We start from the raw sequence: 22,968 nt of genomic DNA, 5'->3' as shown, positions 1-22,968 counted from the left end.
AATGAGAACTTGTTCAAAATATATATATTTTTTTAATTTTACTAGGTATTCCCTAGCAAATAGGAAACTTAGTGGTTTAGCAACACCAACAGAAATTGGCACTGTAAGAAATATTAACCATCCCTAACATCGCCGATGGCCTCAAACCTGAATAAATAAGCTGTTCCTTTGTGCCCGTTCATGTCATAATGGTGAGGTAGAAATTTTTAAATTATTATATGTATCTTGTACATACGCCAACACTTAATATATAAATAATACGGGTAAGTGTATGCACTTTTGGCTATTTAAAACCTTTTACACTAAATTTCAAACATAGAACACTATATCAAATGCCTTGCGATTACACGAAATCTCGCAAGTTTCGTCTTAAGCTATAAATCTTCGAGTTTGTGTGCGTTTATTAGTGTGAGTTAATGCGCATACGCAGCTATACGGTTCCAATGTTGCATACAATTCTCACCCCCGCTTATAAAGAAGGAGAAATGATCTTGATAGTTTCGAATGTATTTTTTCTTTTTTGTAAAATGTTACCTTGTCAAACCTTCATACTTTAAAATATCTATTTATATACTTTCGTTACATTGTCAATTGAATTACATATTTCTTTGATTTTATAAAAGTAATCAAAATATAAAATAAAAAAAAAAAGATTTAACGAGAAAGAATAAGGGACAAATCTAAAATATAAGACAGATTAAATATCAGTTTTACTTGGTAGTAGGGTTTTGTATAAGCCCGTCTGGGTAGGTACTACCCATTTATCAGATATTCTACCGCTAAACAGCAGTACTTAGTGTTGTTGCTTTCCGGTTTGAAGGATGAGTGAGCCAGTAGAACTACAGGTACAATGGACATAACATCTTCGGTCCCAAGGTTGATGGAGCATTGGTAATGTAATGTTTAATATTTCCTAAATCGCCAATAGACATTGGCGGCGGGGACCACTTAACTTCAGGTGGCCCATTTGTCCGTCCTCCTACCTATAACATAAAAAAATTTTTTAGTTAAAATATGAGTACCGAGTTTTTTTTTATAGTATCGGTAGGCGGACGAGCCATACCGCCGAAAATATTTACCGTTACCGTAACGGCATGTAAATGTCCCACAACTGGGCTAAAGGCCTCCTCTTCTCTTTTTGAGGAGGAGGTTTGGAACTTATTCCACCACGCTGCTCCAATGCGGGTTGGTGGAATACACATGTGGCAGAATTTCAGTGAAATTAGACACATACAAGTTTCCTCACGATGTTTTCCTTCACCGTAAAGCACGAGATGAATTATAATTTTCGATTTGAACTCACGATCATCGGTTAAGATTCACGCGTTCTTACTACTGGGCCATCTCGGCTTATTTAGAATATATACCCGGTAAATAAATGTACGGAAGTTATATGTGTACCAAGTAAAGTAAGAATATATTTACCAATTCAATAAATTATTGAATAAATGTAATCTTTTTTTATGGAATAGGTAGGGGACGAGTATATGGGCCACCTGATGGTAAGTGGTCACCAACGTCCATAGACATTGGCATTGTAAGAAATGTTAACCATCGCTTACATTGCCAATGCGCCACCAACCTAGGGAACTAAGATGTTTTGTCGCTTGTGCCTTTAATTACACTGGCTCATTCACCCTTGAGACCGGAACACAACAATACCAGATACTGCTGCTTTGTGGTAGAATATCTGGTGAGTGGGTAGTACCTACCTAGACGAGCACAAAGCCCTACCACCAGTAGGTCCATTGTTTGTAACAAACATAGACGCATAGTATCAAAATTATTTAATCCAAGTATGAAAGTAACAAATCGTAGGCGTACACAGAGGGTGGGTCGCATAAAAGAACCTTTTTTTTTACATCCACCAAAAGATTTTTTCTACCTGCGAACCCGAGTTTCTACCTGACTTTGTGCTCTCGCGCAGATTCTAACATATTTTAGAACAGAGTGAAAAAAAAATCTCCACGAGCTAGTATTGTGAGGGGGCTTTTTGCTATATTTTTTACTATGATTTCACTTGCTTATAACGTAAGGTGTTTTTATTATGTTTACATTTCTTTTGCATATACAATGACCATTTAAAGGGGTGTTAATTTTATCAATCGTTCGATTTTTAAACCAGCTCTTAAGCGATATTATATAGAACCTTTTTTTGTTTACAATTCACAATACTGGCAATCAAGTGTGTTGCGTAGTAATATAAATCAACTATAACTTTATGGAAACAAAATGTTTTATCACTAGCTAACGGCCAGTAGAATGAAGATAACGTTCATATCGTAATACTTAAAACTCTATTGGTTTACCCAGCGCTTGCCAGTAACTCTCCACACATGAAACTCTTAAACAATCAACATATTTCAGTTAATTATTACAAAACCTTAATTAATTATACACCTAAATCTTTCTCGCGAATCATTTCGTTCATCGGTGAAAACTATATGACAATCTGTTTGGTAGTATGTCGTGTTCAGACAAACAAACAGACAGACAGATGTGGTGAGGGACTTGCTTTATAATATGTACAGATATTACGAAATAGTACATAAATCTCAGTGTTACAAGTCGTTACGTAAGTCGACTTTAATTCTAAAATAATATCTAATACAAATTCTTGACGACCTTCAAATAACCTGCTCATTGATTCACTTGTAAACAGTCATTACAAGTAACGAAATATAATTAATTTCAACGAATAACACATCATAGTATTGTTGTTGCTGGCCATAAAGAATTAAAAAAAATACACATCTCTCATCGCCTTAATTTAAAACAAGTTATTTTAAATGGAATCATCAAAACTATGATGAGGCGAAATTATATAATTTACTTTATATGTATTTTGTAAAATGTTTTTTTTTTATATATATAGAATAGGTAGGCGGACGATTGGCTATTATTATTAGATAGATTTATAATTTCATTTGACAAATTTTATTAATTTAACAAATTATATTAAATATATCATCATTATTAATTCGACAAACAGAACAAGCGAAAATCCCTTCACTGATTACGGGGCGCTTATAAAACCGAGCAAACGTCAAAAATTAGCTGGTCCAGCCGGCTGTTTCATAGTGTCAATGCAAACTCGTACTGAGGTCGCCGCCGAGGTAGATCATGTACAGTATAGACGAGTACTATGTTTAATGAACAGAACCACAACTAATAACGATTGTTATTGACTTCGGAATTATAACTAAGCTGAGAAAAGATATACAAAAAATCACACACACACGTACACACACAGTAACTTAAAAAAGAAACGAACTATATTTGTCATGTGAATTAATCATTCTCGAATAAAACAATTGGAAATATAATAGAAGACGGATAAGAAAATATCTCGTCCCACGCAATCATGATTTATAGAGTATATTTATATATTTTAATTTGTACATATATCTACCTTCGTAAAAGAATAACAGACTGACTGTTTATATTAACGCCCAGCCCAAACTACTGAGGCACAATAAAAATTTGCATACGGGTACCTTTTACACAATTGGTTAACACTTAGAAGGATTTTTGAAACTTTACTCCTAAAGGGGATGAAACTTTGTATAAAAACCCTTCATTTTGAAGATGGTATATAGCAATTCCGAATTATGACGCGAGCAAAGACACGAGTATTTATTATTTTATTTATAATTCGTCTCTTCTCATGTCTAATACTTGAAGTAATCCTTACATATATTGTAATATATTGTGTAATGAGCCGACGTCGGTGGAACACGTGAATCTTAACCTATGGTTGCGATTTCAAACTCCGATGAATTTTCGAGTGTTTAATTTGTACTCATAATTCATTTCGTGCTCGGTGAAGGACAGCATCATTCCTCTTGAGATTAGCTATTCAATGTTCAACGATACAAACTGTCCAGCTTTATGTAAACTTGCTTCTTCGCATGGTTTTACTCGGGTTTGACGCTACTGCTCCGCCCAAAAAATGGGCTGACATAAAATATTACATAATATAGATACTTACATAATATAGATTCTTAGATTAACGCGTCCAAATTTCAGCTTTATATGAAAGTTAACAGTTTTATATATACATTTAATATCAGTACATATTTATTGGAAATAGTGAATCTTAATAAGTACATACTATGGATGAACGGTAAACGATCGATTGCTATGACAGCAAATTATTAAAAAAAATATACTATAATGAATTAGTACGGTAGTATATGTATATAACGTGTCTAGTCCTTCCTAGGTCTATGGACAGATGTGACCTACCATATGATAGTTCATTGGCTCTAAGTAATTATAATTAACTCCATAGCGTGTTGCGAAACAAACATTATATGCCATTATATAATTTACTTGTCAACTCGAACTGAAACTTATTGTCTAGATCTTACCCCATAAACGGAATATTGACAGGTTTATATTTATACTTTATGACACATATTATCAACGTGACTACATTTTGTCATAGAGCAAAACGCACCGTAGAAATGACTCAAAATGGTATCAATGGATATATATTTGTCGGTACTCTCACAATCATAAACAGGGTTGTAATGACGATTGTATCCGATATAAATAAATGATGTCCTCCGAGACCGAGACCGATTTCAGCAATGGCGGCTATTCTTAACGGGGAACAGCACAGACATAACATGTTGCAAAATTGTGTGCACAAATATGTGTACTTTCTATTCCCTTACTATTATCCCGAAGAAGACACACACAGTTCAGCATACCAACGCCTCTACGTGGTTTAAAAGGCACGGGAACATTAATACTGTGAACTATTTTTTACTAACCTATCTCAGGAATTGATACCAAAAACCAGGACTATGATATAGCCATCAGATTGAAGTGCTCTTCAATCTCATGGCTATTTAGCTATATACAAAAGTAATTATACTGATAACAACATTAATATCATACATAGTCGTCACTCGCTTTCCGTGTTACATCAATGTCACTTCTAATTATTATTAATTCTTCTGTACGTAACTTTGTACTGTAACAAAATACAGTGTATATATTAGGCAACGGCCATGACTTTCGTAGAAAAAACTAGTTCGCGTTGAGCACTCTATGATTGAATATAACCTGGCCGTATATTGTGGCGAAAATATCTGAAGTATATTGTATAAAAAGTTATTACGATACTAAGAGTGTATTAAATATGTGTTGATATCACTCACTTACTTATTGTTTTACATTCAAACATTAGTACTTGGTATTGCTTTGTTCTGCTTTTAGAAAGGCTATTTAAAATGTTTTAGACTTCTTTGTTTCAATGTTAGTTTACCTCCCTAAAATAATTGAAAATATATATCTTTAGTATTCGTTGAATATCTATCTCCGTCTCTTTCTAGTTCTGCAATAAACTCTAAAAAGCCATTTCAAATTCTTCTTAAAGATCATTAAGAGAATAAAGCAACAGTCAGTTGATGAATACGTAACTCCTATTTACAACCTTTTGTTATTAAATATCACTAGCAGTAACTATAACTAGTAGTATACTACACATAATAAATGAGATCATCTTGTATAGATTCGGTTAACAAGTTATAAGGCAATATCACAGATACTTACCACCATAAATATACTTGTATACGAATATCTTATATTGACTCCTTAGGAAAATGCTCATCTTATTTATATTGCAAAAACAATTATTGTCAACCACCATGAAACGCCTAAAAGCTTTTCTAATCAAGAGTTGATTAGCCCAGCAGTGGGACATTTATAATATTTTTATATTTCAGCCTTTTGCCGTCCACTGCTGGACGATAGCTTCCCCCATATAACGCGAACTATCCCGATCTTGGGCAGTCCGCATCCATTCCGCACCTGCCACCTTTTTTACCGTCAAGCTCACATGCTCGTGGTGCATCCTACTGATCAACGAACGAGGCTCCGGCGACCGAAATCGTGGCGGTATAACCACACAAATGCTGGAATCCGAAAATGTAAGATTTCCAGCCACTGCGGTCACCAACCCGCCTGGAAAGCGTGGTGACTAAGGCAAATACTTTAAAATTAAAAAGGTGGCAGATACATTTACAAGCCTTTGCAATAAATATTATTATTGAATATTAAGATAATATTAACATTACTTCTATTATATGTTAAGATAATATTAAATAAACCAAATCGTAAATTACATCACACAAGTTCTCTAAACATTAAATAAATAGTCAACAACTCGGCACAAAAATATCTATAGTCATTGCTTTTTAATTTGAATGTGATTGTGATTACGAGTGTTTTAGATAATAATAATAAATATACATATATATTATTACTATATAATCTGTAGCAAGATGTTAGCTTATCAATTATACATGTTTTTTTTTGTTTTTTTTATGTAAAAGTAAATTATTTGCGTATTAGCTTTTAGTTAGTCTAAGCCAATATACCAGTGTCGATGACCTAAAAAGAACACGTGGATAAACAAAGGTCGCGGGTTCAAATCCGTGCAAGCACCTATGAGTATTTCAAGTGCTTAAAATGTATGAATGTTTCAATTTGTGCTCTCCGGTGAAAGAAAACATCATCAAACGTCCATGTGATTTGGATGAAATGAAATAGTTATATCCAGAGTTTAATGGAACAGAGAATGGCTAAGTTATTTTATATTATAATATATTTAATACTTTTTATTTATTTGTTTAGATATTGTCGAGTTATTTGAACTGATTCCATCAACGTTATTTTCTGACCGCAACTCTTCTTACCAATACCAAGTCTTCTTTAACGTATCGTTATTTCAAGCTGCCACGTATCTCCAAACTATGGTACAGCTTCCAATTATGAGCTTCTCAAGGGCCAGATGAACAGATATCCAAAAACCAGCAACGCATCTTCAGTTCTGGTTCTAAAATGTCCATGAACGGTAGTAATTATTTAACATCTAGTGATACGCTAGTTTTCTTGCAAATTAAAAACATACAAAAATGTTATAATCGATAAATTATATTTCTATATTTTTATAATAATAAGTTTCAACGTAGGATTGACCAACAACAACAAACATTTATAAATGTTAAATTAAATGTCTGTACATAGTTTCAACAAACATATATATATATATATATATATATATATATACATTAATAAATGTAAATAATAACATATAAAAATATTGACGATTCATTCATTTATAAAAATAATTGATAAAAATACATGGGATTTATTTCATTATTTTTTTAATGGCAGCTGTGAAAACTATAGTATCGCGTCTCTTGAACGCCACATTTCTTGGACCTACGTTTTCATGTTCTTTGTTTCACTTGACATTGAAATTATCTGTTATACAACTAGCAACATGCCGATAGCAGCAATTATAACGATTATCTTTACTTAAAAAAGTTTTCTTTTGTTGCCACACCTATAGTCAATAGTTATAAATAACTTTGTATTTTTTTTTATATTTGTCATCATCAACTGCAAAAAGATCATCAATTAAGCTCTCACGAGAAATGTTGTTTTTAAAAAAATATTTTAAATTAATTATAATAAAAAACCTCATTACTATTATTGACTACCTCAATAATTTAGTGATAAGTTTAGAAGGCTGCAGATGCTTAAGTCTCGGATCCCGGGTTGGTCCAGCAAACAGTTTGAATTTTTCTGCCAAGGAATTATTAGAAGCAGCTCGGAGTTAGGAAGCTGACATTGTTACACTCTCGTGCTCTGAAGTCTTGCCTATTCTGGACCGGATCTCTTTCTGATCGTGTTGTATTACTAGTGGTACCATCGGTATTCCACGTAGATGTACTAAGGCTAGAAGGACTGCCAAAAAAATCAACAATTACTTTTTCAATCATCAAAAATATGTTGAAAGCGCCAGTATCGTGAAGTTTAGGGACCGCCTATCGGTTCAATCCTAATCCCTTCGGCTATTGTAAATACCATCCCTTTGGTTTTCCAAAGGGATGGTGACCACTATTGGGCCATGACCAGTGACCACTACTACCACTACATATGTCGTATATAAAAAATCTTCATGAAATTCAACGAATACTAATTACACACATTTATACTATATATTTAATATATGCTACTGGAACGATTTCGATGAAATTTAGTATAATCCAAGCTTGACCTGCAACAAAGTCATAGACACTTCCATACCAAACGCCACCTTTACTCCTAACATGCAGGGAAAAATTGTATAGTATAAAATAATCAATTATAGATAACCTTGATTTTCTTAAACTTATTTGATGAATATCGTCTCTCGAGTCTAGTAGTACACTTGTGTTATTCCAACACCATTGAGCTCGCATCATGTACCCGGATGCGGACAAATGTTAAGATCATTTTATTGATTACGAAAATTTAAACAAATAAGTGAAGCTATTCCTGATGGATATTTGATTTTATAAGCTATATTTATCTATATATTCTTATAATTATAATAAATTTTGAAATTGGAACGTTACAATTTACTATAAACGTCACGTGTATCTTACATGTATCCCCAATAAAAGAAATACTAAAAACGTCCTCACTGACCTAATAAAAAGCGTGAAATAAGTAACAATAAAATAATTCAATGAAATAAACTCGAACACATACAATAGTTTAACAATATTTAATCAGAGGCCATAAAATCCAGGACGGAATAAAAAAAACTGCATCGCGCGTCGTGGGAGAGTTTTTTTTATTAAAAACATCTTTTTAACTAAAAAGGGGATTGCTTTGTAATAGCTCAGGTGCTGTCCGCGATGAATAGAGCGAATTCTGTAGTTGATATGTGAACGTAAGTGAGGAGGCTTTATCTATGTACATTTGGATAGAATTATATCTTAAAAATGTGCTCACATTAATCAAAATTCGAACTTATCGACGAGCTGGTTGGCATGGTTGGTGGATGCTTGCCTTTTGCCATTGACCTCAGTCTTCAGCCGCAAGTCCTGAGAAGTGTTATGGAGGCCTTATTTCCAACTAGAACGGAATACTTGCCTCCAGTGATGACGTCGTCTTCAATAGAAGAAAATAGAGTGGAAAATGTGTCGATTGTGACTCAAAAAGAACTAGAAGCGTCTCTATCAAGGCTTCGATGCAAAAACGCTGCCCCCGGACCGGATGGCATTCCTGGCCGAGTATGGCTCAGCGTCCTGAAGCTCGATATCTTTGAGACAAAACTCCGAAATATATTTTCGTCCTGCTTAGAGCAAGGCCTCTTCCCGATAATGTGGAAGAAGGGCCACTTGGTTCTGCTCCGCAAGGAAGGACGGCCAGTAGATAGCCCATCTGCTTACCGACCAATCGTGCTTCTTGATGACGTAGGCAAACTATTCGAACGAGTAATAGCTGCTCGTATCATCAAGCACTTGACCACCGAGGGCCCTCAACTTTCGGAAAATCAGTTTGGTTTTCGACGAGGACGGTCGACACTGGATGCAATTATGCGGTTCAAATCCCACGCTGAGGAGGCAGTCTCTCAGGGCAAAGTCCTTTTGGCGGTATCCCTGGACATATCCAATGCTTTCAACAGTCTACCATGGGCTTGTATAAGTGAAGCTCTTAGGTATCACAAAGTCCCTTACTATCTCCGGCGTCTGATCGATTCTTACCTGGCAAATCGCGCAGTATCATTTCAATGACAGGAGGGATGGGTTCGTCGGATAACATCATGAGGTGTTCCACAGGGCTCGGTCCTCGGACCGCTTCTGTGGAATATCTGATATGACTGGGTCTTGAGAAGTGACACGCTGCGTGAAGTCGATCTGGTGTGTTATGCAGATGACACATTGGTGACAGTGCAAGGCTGTGACTTTGGAACGGCTGCCATCCTTGCGACCACTGCAGTAGCTCAAATAGTGGAGAGAATTAGAAAGTTAGGACTGGAGGTGGCACTTTATAAATCCAAAGCCTTCTGTTTTCATGGACCCCGGCGAAAGCCTCCAATAGGAGCTAACATTATAGTCGAAGGAGTAAGCATCACTGTTGAGTCGACTATGCGGTACCTCGGCCTCGTCCTCGATAGTCGATGGAAATTCTCAGAGCATTTCCGACAGTTGACTCCTAGCCTGGTGGCCACAGCGGGTGCGCTTGGACGACTTCTCCCGAATGGTTTTGGACCAAATGTAGGGTGTCGTTGTCTATACACTGGGATAATGCGTTCCATGGCACTATATGGGGCTCCCATTTGGGCTACAAACCTTTCAAGTCAGAACAGAACGCTTCTTAAAAGACCACAACGCATTATGGCAATAAGAACCATCAGAGGATACCGTACCATATCCTTTGAGGCCGCATGCGTCCTTGCCGGTTCGCCGCCTTGGGATTTGGAGACGGAAATACTCGCTGCGGCACATTTTCAACGTTCTGAATATCGGAGACGTAGTGTACACTACACTGCAGTTGAGGAAAAATAATGGAGAGCCACCCAACAGTCGTTGCTTCTTCACAAATGGCAAGACAGACTGATGGAGGCAACGGCAGGTCACCATACAATAGAAGCAATTCGCCCAATACTGAAGGAATGGATGGAACGAAAACACCCACCGTTGATTTCATTTCCCATTTCGCCTAGTGCAAATGCTATCCGGGCACGGGTGCTTTGGACGATATTTGTGGAAAATTGCTGGTAGGGAACCGACACCAATTTGTCACGCCTGCAAAGCAAATGAAGACACAGCGTTACACACGCTACAGGTATGTCCAGCATGGGAAGAGCCGCAGCAAAGGTTGATCGTAGCAGACTTGTCGCTGCCAGCTGTGGTGAAGTCCATGGTTGGCAGTGAAAAATCTTGGAAAGCTATGCTCACTTTTTGCGAGACCGTTATCGTGCAAAAAGAAATGGCAGAAAGGGAGAGGGAGGACGATGCTCTGGCAGCACCGATAAGGCGTAGGAGAGTAGGGCACAGCCGGCGTAATAACGCCAACTTCCTACCTCCCTGAAGCATACCTTGGGCATTGAAAAAGGGGAAATTCACTGCCTGAAAAGTATAGGGTCCCCCTAGGATGAAAGCATGCCAATCCCAACAAGCTTGTAGTAAAATAGGAGTTTGACGACAATGAAGGGTTCTTCAATTGAACAACCGCTGGCGGAGTCGCGGAAGAATACGCAAGTGTGACCGTAACTTCGCCCCCTGCGGAGCGAACCGTGGTGGTTTTAGTCGGTAAGAGTCCGACATAACCCTCTATCATCATCATCTGTGGTAGAAGGTATTCATGAGGATTTCCCCACGTATAAAAAAAAATGCTTGCCTTTCACGCCGAAGGTCGTGGGTTCGATTTCCACCCAGGGCAGACATTTGTGTGCATGAACTTGTCTGTTTGTCCTGAGTCTGGGTGTAATTATCTATATAAGTACGTATTTACAAAAGAAAAATAGTATATGTAGTATATCAGTTGTCTGGTTTCCATAGTACAAGCTCTTTACGAGCTTAATTTGGGATCAGATGGCCGTATGTGAAAAATGTCTCAGGATATTTTCTAGAATATTAATATTTGAGGCAAATTTAAAATGCTTAACATAATTCGGAAAATTCGTTAGGCGGTCCCTAAACGTCACGATACTGGCGCTTTCAACATATTTTTGATGATTGTAAACGTAATTGTTGATTTTCTTGGCAGTCCTTCTGATGTTAGTATAAGTGTAATGTTAAAGTTGGAAAGATTTTTAAACAACAGTTCTTTTGAACATGTAAACACTTAGTTAAAAGGAATGATGTCTTTGAAATAATTGATGGAAATAGTTCTTTGATTTTATTTTTAGTATTATTTTTAGTAAAATTTTATTACGATAAGATTTAACAAAGTTTTATTTTTGCATTCAGTGTTTGCTTTGTACTGTGGTGTGTTTAAGTTTATAGGACTATTCTGTCATATTAAATTCATCAATTAGTAACTGGCGATATTGCCAGGTAAACTAGCATTTAGCACTAAATTCCAATCATACAATCATCCTAAGACTATAAAAAGAAAGCCATAAATAAAAACTCGACCCTCTAATGTATGACATCTGTTTGTCCAGTTCCTAAGCGGACCTTTTGTTGCTTTAAAATCACTAAAACTTTGCACCATGGATAGTCACCGATGCTAATAAATTCCAAAACTACGGGGAACGCACATTTTCATATGCGCTATAGCAAAATTCTATTAGTACTGCTCGTGATTAACTACCCTGTATATGGCGTATGTCCTACGATATGTATGCAAAAACTACTCTTATCATCTCTGAATATAGATGACAGTTTCCTTTATAAAGATTTTAAAATGAGTCATTAAGAATTAGGGGATGCTATTCAAGATGTTGTTGGTGACATATTGAAACTAAAAGATATAAGTCAAAATATAAATAACACAATATAACCTTTATTACAAATCAGTAACGCTGAATATTCATTGTCTAGTAAAGTTGTTTAACAAATATATTATTAGAGGGATGAGCAGGTAAAGAAATTCGAACATTTTGAGGGATGATGAAAAAAAACAAGGGTCGATTTTAAGATACAAAAGCTGGTGTCGGCGTCAAGCTGTGCGATGGATGGACTACGGATGCCGTTTGAGATTTTTCTGTAGATTTCGAAAATTGCCTCGAGACAGTTAATTGAATATGACCACTTCAGATTTTTACTAAGATTACCAAATCACATAATATTTTTTGAATAAAAGATTCCAAACGGTGTTACTAATTACAGAAACTTAATTACTTCCAAATGCTATAAATACATACTTACCACATTTTTTAAAACAGTTATATAAGAAAATTTATTTAAAATAAATCGATGAAGACGAAGATAAATTTCTCCTCTAATTATATAAATTTATAAAACGACATCTGTACGTAAAGATTAAACAAATAGGGCCTTAAAAATTTATAGAACACATTGCGTCTATAAACTCTCAATCAAAAGGCTGAAATTTACATTAAGATCCGTGTCCCCTACGGCCCACATGTTAAAGTAGGATATAGACCAATCTCTGACCCAAGCCGTGATCAAGTCGTTTTTATGACATTTAGAAAAAACACGGCGCCCATCTTCCGACAGGAAGAGGAACTTATTTGATTATAATAAACATTTAAGATATCAATAAAAAATAATAAACCAGGTGCGTTACTTTTGTTTTTTCAAACCATAAAATTTTCTTTGTTTGTTTTGTAATATCCGATATATAAAACACCCTTTCGTTAGATACAAAAAAAGTCTAAAAAAACAATTGGGATGTTTTTTCCTCGGTAGCTGAAATTAAAAACACTGTCCGCACAAAAAGTTAGTTTTTGAAAGAGAAAGTAAACTTTTTTGTATTGCTCCAGTATTACGCAATATGAATAATACTTTGTTTCGGCTTCCTTCCTTATTATCTTTCAAATATGCTTCAAACTTTTCAAAAGAAACAAAGATTTTCATCAACAGTAGCTTTATTCTCAACTATTAATAACGCATTCGTTATCTTTTAAGATGATTTAGAAGTTATATTTCGGCTCGAATCTTGTTCCGAACAATCCGGTTCTGAACATTTGCGTGATGGATGATCGGGCACTTGCATGCTTATTTTATTACCATGAGATATTATTACATCATCGTCAATTTTGAGCGTATCGCTGGAGGCGACTACTATTGCTTCTTTTGTTCCATTGGCTTTAAAACATTCACTAGTGGCTCATCAATGTAACTTTCATTTAATTGATGAATTTTTCTTTTTGTTGTATTCATTACAGTGAACTAATGTGGTGTAGATCAAAATGGCGGACTCCCAAAATACAGGTTCCGTGTTAGAGTATGTAGAAAATTAGATGTAATGCTAGATGAAAAGATAGAAATTATTCAACGTTTAAGTGACTCCTTCCTGTCATTGCAAGAGATTAAAATAATGAATATAAACAACGTACATTTGGAGTCGAAAACAAAATATTTTTATCATAATTGATAACACGAATGTCTCATAAATAAATACTTAAGAAGACCAGACGTCAAGTACTTGTTGTTATTATTGTGACACCTGAATTAAAATTTGAATTTAAATAAGAAGAAATCTTATCAACATCCGACTTCCGCACCCTTAACAGGTGCTTTTTTAATACTTCAAAAAAAAATCTATTCAACCAATTGTTGTCAAACCCTTGCATTACGTCCGACGACAAATAGAAGAAATAAAATCATTGAATTATGAACAGGCAGTGTAAAATAAGAAAAAAAATCAAGGACATTCGAAATTGAAATTTTTAATGTAACATAAAAAAATTGAGCTTTTTATCATTTTATGAGAATGACGTAATTAAAATAAAACGTTTGTACGTTTTATGATCTCATTCTAGACACTTTGCTATTGTGTAATATTCCTAAGGAACTTGATTGAAGTACCTATTTGTATTGATATTATTTGCTGGCTATTCTGATTACTCTGTAGGCGTATTAAGGATCGTAGTGTTATTATTAAGTAAATGATTATTACTTTATTATTGTTATTAAAAGTCACGCTTATATGTATTTGAATGTTACATAATAGTGTTATAGGATTGCGGCTTAGTAATAATTTTATAAAAAAATGTACTTAAGTCATGATTAAAAAACCCGTTTGAAAGTATCATTTTTTTCCATTTTTGGAAACAAAACGATTTTGATATTGTCAAATACTTTATGCTATTTCGTTTTTTAACTAAAGATCATTAACCAGACAAAACTATGATCTTCATTTGTCTGATTTTTATAATAATTATGCTAAAAATAAACTAGAAAGTGATACTTAAAATTGATTTTTATTATAATTGTAACCAGTCAGCATTAAGGACAGTTTTTATCTGTACATATTTTTTATATGCGCGTGCGCACGCGTTAAAGTCGTTTGTCTTGGAATCTCTCGTGCTATCAATGGTTTTTTTTCTATCTATTTAAGTAACGCTTACAAAATGTATTCATATTTTTTATAATTTTTCTCAATTTTATATATAGAACATTGTTATGTGAATTTTATATATAGAAAATAGTAATATAAATAATGTAAAAAAAAAATACTAAACTGCTGCACTTTAGATTTTTACTGACTAACACATTTTTTACCACTAAAAAAGGCTCAAAGACAAAACCCTTCGATCCTTTAAAATTATTTAAAAAGTAAACAATAGTTTATTTTTATAGAAGTGTTATAAAAGTAACTTTTGCTTTTAAACGTTTATATTTTTATGACTTTTAAAAATTGAAAGTTACGAAAGATGGAGGATGCAATTAAAATAAAACATTGTTTGTATTGACATTTACAATATTGGAAGCTGCCGATTCGGTTTACTATTTACTTCTGTTTTTTTAAATAATAAAAAATAAAAGAAACAAAGAGAAGGAACACGTCCTTATTGCCTTTTTGTTATTTGAATTTGTTTTGAAATAAATTCTTTAGAATCATGAAACATCTTAATTCTTGTACATTGATAGGAAATTATATAATGATGTATTTATTACATTAATAACGAATTAAACATACAAGAGACAATTGTTTTGTAGGAATGAGCATATAAAACGATTGTTCAACGTGGTAACGAAGTTCTTGACTCATTTAGTAGTCAAACATATGCATGCAGTCTATATAATGAGACTATATTATATTATTATGTTAATATTTTACTATTATTTTCGCATACAATTAATTTATGTTATAAGCAATGTCTTCTTAAGTGAGAATACTATATACTTAAAATCATTATTTAAATAATAAAAACGTAATATATCGAACCGCTAATTGGTTCACTTATTTATATAAAGCTTAAGCTAGTAATGTAATTTTAACTTAAATAAATAAGTAAACCAATACTAAACATTTTTCCACGACATAGTCTATCCAAGTGTGAAGTTTCATTTATATCCGTCCAGCCTTTAGGGTGTGATGGGCGAATAATGAAAATATTAGTTAATTGTGTTGTTCTTGCATTTCAGGAAACAAAATATAGTAATAGTTTTGTAATTATTTATATATACATACATACATTAATTTTGGATCTATAATCAATAAATTAAAATGAAGACTGTAAGTATGTAATTTTAAGTATAAGTTGTTCGCACCCTATGCCCGATTAGTGATGATGGCTAAAAACACATAAGCATTTCTCTTTACAGAGGTTGCCTGGAAGAGATCACTTTAAGTGATGAGGCCGCCTTTGCATACTTTATGTTTTACTCGCTATTGTATGTTACTAAATGTTTGTAAAGTGTGTGCAATAAAGGATTAATAAATAAAATAAATAAATAAGTAAGTCATTAGTTGTTGCTACTTCAATTCAATTTTTTTTTTTACCAAACACATCCGAGTTTTGAATATATGCGTGTGCTTAATATAAAAATATTTTTTTGTAAGTGTCATTACTTATATTGAATTAAGAAAATTCTTATGAAACTTATAACGTAAAAGTAGTAAAAATATATTCCATTTATATTACTTTACATATTTTATCTAGCTAATAATAGGTGAATTGAATTTACATGCAATTAAATTTTCTATTGTATAAACTATTATTGAAATAGGATTAATACGTATCAGTCGCTTTCACACTAACAATAATGGTATTTAAAAAAAAAGTAAGATAGTCTTATCCATCGTTGCATACTATTAACCACCCTCATTTACGTCTGGTCAATGACAGCCCTGTTTTAATCAATAAGTTCTTTTTCGCGCCGCGTCCTTGGTTTTTTTTCCCCGGCGCGACATTCTGCGCGCATTACACTTGAAATTATATGTCAATCAACACACAATTTTTTACATGTACATCCTTTATTAAGTGTTGCCTCGTTTTTCGTAGATTTCGCAAAAAGCTTAGCAAAAAGACAAAAGCTCGTCCAAAAAATCGTCTACCGAACAGTATCTCGTAACGCCGGTCTTGTAGCCATTTTAATTATTATTTAATACCGAGGGACGAGCACGTGGCGACGCGCGCTGTCTCGCTTGCACCGGCATGGGACTAGACGCACCCGCCGATCCCCGTCCCGCTTGCACGGAGCCCACTTACACACATAAAAATCGTGAATAATAAAAAAATGTGTACACATTTTTTTCGCTTAACCGCGGCTCGGTTGTGTGCGTGCGGCCTCACGCCGCTAGAGCGGGAAGCCGCTATTCAAGAGAACGGTGCGGATCGCTCCCCACTCCGATTTTTTAAGCTCCGTTGTCGATGTTGGCGTCCGTGTGATTTTTTTCATTTTATGTGTTAGTGTACCCCTCGCTCGGTGTAGTTCACTTTTTCTACTATAGATCTGAATTTCAGTCTCGTTTTTGCCGCGTCGGTCTAAAGGCGGGCGAGCGGGCGTTTTATATTGCATTTTTGTTGCTGTCGAGAGTTGCCGGTGGTTCGGCGCTTCTCGCTGTCTGAAGAGTGCCGGCTTTTTGTCGAAGCACATGTCCTAGCGTACAATCGCTACTGCAATCGGTGCACGCGCAAATCGCCGAGTGCGAAAAGGACAGAGCACTACATCACGTGTGGAATACCCACAACTATATCAAAATACAGCACACAAAAATATTGAGTACAAAAAAATCGGGCAATTCGGATCCTAGTAACGACGCTCGACATTCATAATTTTACCTCAGGGTCAACAGTACGGCTCGGTGATTTTTTCTCCGACTTTTTTAAATGTTTATTTGCGGGGAACACGTGGATTTTTTGAGATATTTTGGCTTTAAGGCCTGGGACTGTTGCCTTTTGGACGTGTTGTGACACTAGTGGTTACCTTTATTATGTGATATTTTTAAGTGACATTTATATAGGAACTAACTGTGATTTATTATGGTGATATCGGTGAATTGAAGATTTAAAGGATAGTGAGAGGTATGTTATTATATGTATATTTTTTTAATTAATCCGGAGGCAAAACCCCCTAGCTGGGGGAGGCCCCCCCTTGGGGAGAGAGAATTTTTTACGTAATATCTCCCCCGACTAAGATGGATGCTAAAACTGTAGGACGACTCAGTTGCCGTCTGTCAAACACGACCTTGAGTTATGCCCGAACTATAATATTATAAACATTATATACACGGAAATATAATCGTATGTACAGTGTTTGCTGTTTTGAAATAATATGCACTGTATTAACATTTATTTATTTATAAATGAAACAAATAATATATCAACTTTATCAATGCGCTATGGCGTTTTGCCTCCAAATTATTTTCATTCAAAAAATACGAAATGTTGTCCGAAGATAATAGTGTAAGTATGTTAGTGTTTTTTTATATGATTTAAAAGATAACTTATCATAATATTTAAACTTAGTCGTAATTTTTTTTTTATTCAATAACTTAAAAAAGTTGTAATAATTTAAAAAGTAGGTATACTGTCAGTATGCTAATGAAATATTTTATAAATAAAAAATATATATATATTTTAGGATTTTTTGTTTCATTGCGGATATTTTAGACACTAAAGTAAACTATTTATGATTGTAGACAAATATATATATATATATATATATATATATATATATATAATTTTTTGTTATATATATAGTATATTTTCTATTATGAATATTTAAAAAAAATACTAAAATATAAAATAAATTATAATTAATTAAAAAATATGCTTAAAGTAGAAATTGAATTTATTATAAAAACTTTACTTTGCACCCAAAAAAGTTATAATTGTACAATCGAATCGCTTCACTTGCCACAAAATTTGGTAACACCGAATTTACAAATAGTTTAAAAATCGAACGTCCTAAGATCAGTGTTGCTAAAGAAACAAAACTAAAAATCAACAGTGCTGTCTTTTTCATATCGTTTTAAATTAGAATAGCGAAATAAATTATTACCGAAACGACGATACCGAATCCGAAACTGATATTATTGAAATTAAATAAAAACTCAAATAAAATCACTAAGTACCTTAAAATGAAATATTTTATCTTTTCTTCTAAATATCAATAAAAACTAATTAAATTGCTCGATTCACTTCCCTATTTTAAACGAGTAATGATTACAAATCTTGAACTTGATCGACCGTGGGGCCCAAGTACTAAACATCACAAGTATACTAACATAATCTTTGAACGCAATAATGCTTGAATGATCCTTAAATTGTAAGACATAAGGGCCAAGGTCCAATAAAACATTTCGAGACCATAGCAAAAATAAGTTTGTCGTGTATTCGGTACACGCAATTATTATCTTTGACAGCTGTGTATGGCCAGCTCCACAGGTACTGTTGGTAGCAAACGAAAAAACGTGTAATAATTACGTAACTCGATTAAAATATTCATTGATATGTACCAGCGAAATCAACTACTAAAAACATAAAAATGACGTCTCTAGTAGAATCATATTAGTCGATCAATTTATACATGTATTTAAATAAATTTGCTTATCACAACACTATTGTTAGTAATTATAAAAAAAAAAAACGCAAAGAAAATTTGGTTTATAGAAAAAAATCGTAACAAATCACTAATGATTCATATTAACGTTGAAGGCATGGTTGTACGAACCGTGTGATTATAGAAGCCTTATTCGATGCGGCATGTGGGCTAGGGGCTAGATCATTGACACAACCTACGCGGCTGACTCGCTCGTCACCTGCTTGAAAAAAAAAAGTAAAGTTTTTTACACTCTGAATCTAGTTTCAGATAGACGTACACAAATATCCAAAGCTGTTAAGCAACTCGTCAAATTAAACGACACTAGGATTTTTTAACGTAATTGTACTTCTTAATTACGTTATGACATTCGGACAACATTTCGGAGACATTTGATATTTATCTCGTACCTGATATACCGATTCTATTTATTTTTTTACAGATAGAAAGAACGAAGGATCTCGAATAATTCCATGACACAAACAACAAAAGATACCAAGGAAATATTAAGACAGAATCCGTATATTTTTATATGATAGTGCCAAATACAATTTAGAAAAATTATATTACGATTATTTTCAAATTTAGATAGGATTAAATTAATAAAATCATCAAGATGATGGAAGGAAGGACAATCGATTATAGAACAGACGGTGGTGGACTAGATTACCATAACTCGCCTCTAATGGCGGAGATACCAGTAGACAATTATTCGCATATCCATAGAAGTATAGAACATCTTAGATCTATTGGAGTGGCTCCACCTCTCGACCCACACCGACACTTAGCAGCTAATCTAACAGACTTAAGAAGATATGAACACCCCGATGACATACCAGAAATAAAGCCGTCCGTACTTAGACTATCTGATTTCAAGAGTGGTCTTCATGAAATAAGAGTTCACAACGATCAAGAGAATGACATTCAGCGGCAGATGACACCTCACGACGATGGTAAAGGCTACAGCGCTCCATCGACACCCTTATCAGAGAACGGTGGCCATAGCAACCAGGAAGAGAAGGTTAGATTTTTTTGTTAGTGGTCGTAATTAATAAATTATATTTATCATTACTCTTTATCCTTGAGGTCTTCGGAAGTTTTCGTCTGTTGACGTCATCGCACTGGTAATATTCGGTTTAACACAATGTTCGTTATTATAATCGTTATGAAGAATCACGATGCAGGTTGGTTCCGCGTACGGACCATTAATCTTTTGATGATCTCTTCTATTTTTGTTAACGAATTTCCTAATACGCCTAAGTACCTTAAACTTCCTTGTTCGTCTTGTAACACCATTTGTGCTGCACGAACCATTCCATTACAATTTCGAGTATCTATATTATAATATTCTAATAAGACCCAGTGAATATTAAAGTTGATCTGTCTAATGCTGTAAGTATTCAGAGGTCAAGGTGTTGCTTAATAGCCGAAATATAGCCTTAAATTACAATAAAATATTAAAAAAATAAAAACAAGTTTAAGATGCCTTATTGAAATAAACTATCATACTTTTTTTATAAAAACAGAAGCAAATTTCATTTACATTAAAAAAAAACATCAGAATTTTACAATCTGAAATAATTCCAATTGATTCATGTTTTAAAAGAAACAGTGATATGTTTAATCACTTTCATTTATGAATATTTATCATTAAAACATAACCTCTTCCTCGTCTTGTAAGAGTACTCGAAGTTGGTCAAATACTCTTGTTAGAATCGAGACTGATTGGATAAATTAATATTTATTTAACCAACGTTTTTTGCTACTTAAATAAATTAAATATTGTCATAAAAACTAACATTTATTATATCATATGTTAAGCGAACAATATATTTACATCTGGCAATTAATAAATTCAATAAAATGTAAAAAATAATCATTAACAGATAAAAGCGTGTTAATCTATAAATGATTATGTGTGATGAAATGGCGCGGGGTAAGAGGTTCTTGATTCTCAAAATTTAATTTAATGAACTAAGGAGTTATTTGCCGGTTAACGAAGAATATATATTTAAAATTGCAAGTGATAAAATACTTTGTATAGTTTATTTCGATATACTATATTATGTTACTGTACTTGGAGATAGTCTTAGATTATGTCTACCATATCAACATTGGTGGAGACGTCTTAGTCACGACCATTCCCAGCGGAGAATAGTCAACAGCGCAGGAGATCTAAGTGTGTATGCAAACAATCCAATGGGACAGCAAACCAACACGACTGGAGAGATGACATGCTTAAGGCCAACAGACATACAGCCAAATCAGCCTGAAGACGTTTATAAACAAATACTTTTTAGGTACATTTAAATTAAAAAATTTTAATCATGGATTTTGCTTTCCGTGACTCGGTGAAAACACACAACCAAGTTCCAAAATTAAGCCTAACCTAAAGTGCTTCAATAAACGACCTCAGGAACAGCAATCAAGCAACCATGTACCAGACAATAAGATATCATACTAAGTTCTCAAGTTTGTCTCAAAACACTTACTGTGATTTTTTTTTCCAATAAGTGTCAGTGGTACTCAAATATTTGTCATGGGATACGTTACATAGAAATTTCGTACATATAGAAATATTTACAAACAAGAAATAAAAGTTCGAGCAACACTATATAAATCTTTAACTTGAAAATAACCATAAGAAGACGAATGACACATTATACATAATAATTACGAAACCTTTAAATATTTACATACAAAATCCAACTGTGAAAACATTAATTTTATTTTGAGTTTTTAATTATGAAACATTTTCTCTCCGATAGGCAAATGGAAAATCGTCTTTATATCATAGGATTTAAGCGTTAAAATCGTAAATTTTTGAAACGAAAGCCTCTATTACGCTTGATGAGTCCGGATGTGCCTTGAGCGTACAAGGTCAAGCGTACACAGGTCGATTAGAGGTTGTAAAGGACAATAAGTACAGTCTCATGCAATAGATAAGAACTTTTGGTTTTAGAATTGCTTGTATTTCAACTAAAACTTTTATAATAATAATAAATCTTTTATAACATTTTTTAAGCAAATTTGAATTTGGATATTATTTTTTTCAACTATTTGTATAAAATTAAAAAATACTCACAATTAATTTCGTTCATTTTTATTTTTGAATATGGAAGGAGCTTAATCGATGTAATATTAGAATTTAAAGTTAATGTATTTTATATATAATCTGTGAAAAAAAAAAGGAAACTATACTACAATGAATGTATTATTTTAATCAATGTACATTAATTGATATAGGTAATAAACGCAGGGAAATACCGAGACCGTTCTAAAATAAATAAAACTATATGTATTTAATTACTTTATATAATAAATAATCAAACCGTGTTAAGTATTATATTACCCTAAGTATCAAACATTAAGTTAAGCTATATAATGAAGTTACCGACTACACGATATTACAAATAAAATTACTTACGATTGTCAGATATAAAATATATCAATAACAGTATTAAGCTAATTAGTTATTTAATTCAGTGTTGCCATATTGTGAAAGTTCGGTTTTTTTGTATCTGTTAGGCGGAATGTCTTTGAATGTCATCATTACATCTACCGCCAAGCGACAATACTTATTATTGTTGTGTTTTGGTTGGAAGGATGAGTGAGCTAGTGTAACTCCAAGCACAAGGTACGTAACATCCTAGTTTCCAGTGTTGATGGTGCTTTGGAGATATAAGGAAAGGCTTTCTTACAGTGC

The 22,968-nt window shown here is 33.7% G+C and overlaps 1 protein-coding gene across 1 annotated transcript in view; it reads left to right on the top strand.

Moving 5' to 3' along the window:
* LOC126777950 (zinc finger protein rotund-like) overlaps positions 1 to 22,968 on the top strand; it is a 121,065-nt gene that overhangs the window by 73,113 nt on the left and 24,984 nt on the right. The window lies entirely within an intron of this gene.

Source organism: Nymphalis io, chromosome 24 (assembly GCF_905147045.1).
Source record: "Nymphalis io chromosome 24, ilAglIoxx1.1, whole genome shotgun sequence".
Taxonomy (NCBI): domain Eukaryota; kingdom Metazoa; phylum Arthropoda; class Insecta; order Lepidoptera; family Nymphalidae; genus Nymphalis; species Nymphalis io.
Note: the sequence above shows the minus strand (reverse complement) of the source record. Positions and strands in the feature narration are given on the sequence as shown.